Source organism: Myotis davidii, unplaced genomic scaffold (assembly GCF_000327345.1).
Source record: "Myotis davidii unplaced genomic scaffold, ASM32734v1 scaffold49, whole genome shotgun sequence".
Taxonomy (NCBI): domain Eukaryota; kingdom Metazoa; phylum Chordata; class Mammalia; order Chiroptera; family Vespertilionidae; genus Myotis; species Myotis davidii.
Genome location: NW_006300375.1, coordinates 4,686,414 through 4,689,881, shown reverse-complemented (window position 1 = coordinate 4,689,881; position 3,468 = coordinate 4,686,414). Strand labels below are relative to the sequence as shown.

The 3,468-nt window shown below is 43.1% G+C and overlaps 1 non-coding gene across 1 annotated transcript; it reads left to right on the top strand.

Moving 5' to 3' along the window:
* The first annotated feature begins 414 nt into the window (after positions 1-414).
* TRNAC-GCA lies at positions 415-486 on the top strand. The gene has a single exon. It is a non-coding gene; the product is annotated as a tRNA-Cys (tRNA).
* The last annotated feature ends 2,982 nt before the right edge of the window (positions 487-3,468 follow it).

Below are 3,468 nucleotides of genomic sequence, written 5' to 3'. Positions count from 1 at the left end.
AGAAGGTGAGCAAACATATTAAGAACAGTATGCCATATATGCCAGGTCCCTTGAAACAGCAAGGATGGACCGGCTCCCAGCACCTCATTAAATGGTTTTGGACAGACACCTCAGTCAGGTGGAGTTTCTGTTTTTCAAGCAAACAGGCGTTTGACTTGAAGGCTATTCTAACAGCTGATGTCAGTGCTTCCCCAGGTTGCTGCTCACACCCAGGGACTGTAGCCCAGGACACAGCCTGTAGACCTTTTGAGGAGAGTGCCTGAATCTTGTACAGCAGGTTGATGAGTTTTCACTGAAGCAGGTCTGAAAGCTCCCAAGAGAGGTTCATCCTACAGTGGCAACTCATAAATTTAGAGGTAATCTGGGTGTGGCTATAGAGAATAAAGGTATTAATTAAGTCATACTATAGCAGAAGGGGGTATAGCTCAGGGGTAGAGCATTTGACTGCAGATCAAGAGGTCCCCAGTTCAAATCTGGGTGCCCCCTATTTATTCCTAATTTTGATCTTTGAAATAGTGCTGTATTTTGATTTCATCTTCCTTACAAGACATCAGTGTAAAGATTTTTTTCTTCTGGAACCAGCAAATGATGAGACTTAATGTGATAGTCGGTGTTTCTGAACTCCAAATATAAATTAGAATCACCAGAGAGTTCATAAAAGCGCCATTTCCCAGACCCCACCCCAGACCAATTAGTTCTGAATGTCTGGGGTGGAGCCCAGGGATGGTAAATGCTCCCCAGGGCTCCTGGTCTATAGCTAAGTTGAGAACCAGTGTTAGAGCTTCCTGGAAGCCTTCTCAGACCCGTGTTACCTCTTCCCACTCTGTCTGCCCAGCATTTGTGTTCTGGATCTCTTCTCATTCATCCTATGTGCACATCATTTGTAACTTGACCTTAACAGCATCTTCCACAAACAGTTGCCATTTCAACATGTCTAAGTTTTCTTAATTTTCCCCTTCTCAGTCCAGGCATTCTCCCTGGGATAGACAGGAATTGATCCATTTCCCACCCAAACCGCCAGGATCTGAGGCTCAGGGAGAAAGCCCTTATGGGGTTGAGAGAGTTTGCAGAAGATGAAATATCAACCTGTGTAACTTTAGGCTATGTAACTATTAAAGACAACATTATGTCTTATTCGAGCTTTAAAAGCAAACTTCTGCAGAAGGAACCAGTGAATTTTATTAACCATCTCAAAACTGAAGAAAGTGTTGGATTTCTATGGTGTGGGGAACAAACAGCTGAGTATGTGGTAGATAGCCTCAGAATCAGCTGTGAGTTCAGAGAGAGAGCATGTAATTCAGAAGTACAGTTCATAGCATCCCTTATAGTAATCTTTTATGACCTCTCTCATAACTACCTAAAGTACATTGCATGATCCTTCAGGTTTATAGAGAAAAAAAACACACACACACACACAGGTTTATATTTTAGACTACAGGCCTGGTGCATGAAATTCATGCATGGGTAGGGTCTCTAGGGCCTGGCCAGCGATCAGGGCTGATTTGGGCCTTCCAGCTTCCGCCTGGGGCCTTCCTTCATTACGTGTCGCCCCCTGGTGGTCAGCACACATCATAGCAAGCAATTGAACTCCTGGTCTCCCGGTCAAACTCCAGAGATGACAATTTTGCATATTAGGCTTTTTTTATATTTAAAATTATATATATATAATAAAATTATTTGACAGCAAGTAAGTCTTACATTTTTTTATATTGAATGTCAGGAAAGCACAGCAGAGAAATAGCTGTTTAAGTCAGAGCACAGGCAAGTGTAGTCTTCCTGGAGGTACATGCCCGACAAATCTGCAAATAAATATTTGTCTAACCCCTGAGTTGTAAATATTCTGTATCCTCTAAGTTCTTTTATCAGCATATGGCATAAGTGCCTGACAAAAACATATTATAGCCGAAACCGGTTTGGCTCAGTGGATAGAGCGTCGGCCTGTGGACTGAAAGGTCCCAGGTTCGATTCCGGTCAAGTGCATGTACCTGGGTTGCGGGCACATCCCCAGTAGGAGATGTGCAGGAGGCAACTGATCGATGTCTCTCTCTCATCGATGTTTCTTTTTTTTTTTTTAAATCCCTTCCTCTCTGTAAAAAATCAATAAAATATATTAAAAAAAAAAAAGATGGGAAGGAGTGGTGAAAATGTGATGACGTAGTAGCAAAATAACCTAATAAAATAATGCTGAGATGAAGAACCAGCTCTGGCTCCCAGCTCTATCACATTTTTATGTGTCCCTGGGTTATGCATATTTGTATATAAGTTCTTGGTTAATTTCTTCCCACCCACCCCTCCCCTCTTCCCTCTGGGATTCGTCAGTCTGTTCAATGTTTCCATGTTTGTGGATCTATTTTGTTCATCAATTTATTTTGTCAATTAGATTCCACATACGTATGAGATCATGTGATACTTGTGTTTCTCTGACTGGCTTATTTTGCTTAGCATAATACTCTCAGGTCCCTTCATGCTGTCTCAAAGGGTAAGAGATGCTTCTTTTTTACAGCTGCATAGCATTCCATTGTGTAAATGTATCCCAGCTTTTCTATCCACTCATCTACTGATGGGCACTTGGGTTGTACTTTTTCCTCTAGAGGCTGCTTTTGTAATTCCAGTTTCATGAACACTTGGAACTTTGGATTAGAACCTGGTGGCTTGCCCCTTTCCTATCCCTGTCTCCCCTTCCCCAATTGACACCTTCTGATATTGAAAATGACCTTTTTTGTTATTGTTAATTCTCACCTGAGGATATTTTTTCCATTGATTTTTAGAGACAGTAGAAGGGACAGGGAGAGACACAGAGAGAGAAAGATCGATGTAAGAGAGACACATCGATTGGTTGCTTCCAACAAGGCACCCCAACTGGGGCTGGGGATCAAGCCAGCAACCAAGGTACATGCCCTTGTCGGGAATCGAACCCCAGACCCTTCAGTCCAAGAGCCAACGCTCTAACCATTGAGCACCGGCTACGGCGAAAATGACCTCTTGTGTTACTTCAGGTCCTGCAACCCAATCCTGCCAACCCTGAGGCTGTTGAACCCCTTCACGGAGGGACTGTCCCTTTCTCCTTCACCTTTCCTCTTAACTCCCTTTTATGCCCGTTGCCCAACGTTCCCCAGAAGATGCCCCATCCCTTCTTTTTTTTTTATAATTAAATCTTTATTGTTCAGATTATTAAATTTGTTTCTCTTCCTTCCCCCCATAACTTCCCTCCTCCCAGTTCCCGCCACGCCCTCCGCCCTCACTCCCCAACCCACTGTCCTCACCCATAGGTGCACGATTTTTGTCCAGTCTCTTCCCGCATCCCCCACACCCCTTTGCCCCCCAAGAATAGTCAGTCCATTCCCTTTCTATGTCCCTGATTCTATTAGGATCACCAGATTATTTATTCACTTGATTCTTAGATTCACTTGTTGATAGATGCATGTTTGTTGTTCATAATTTGTATCTTTACCTTTTTCTTCTTCCTCT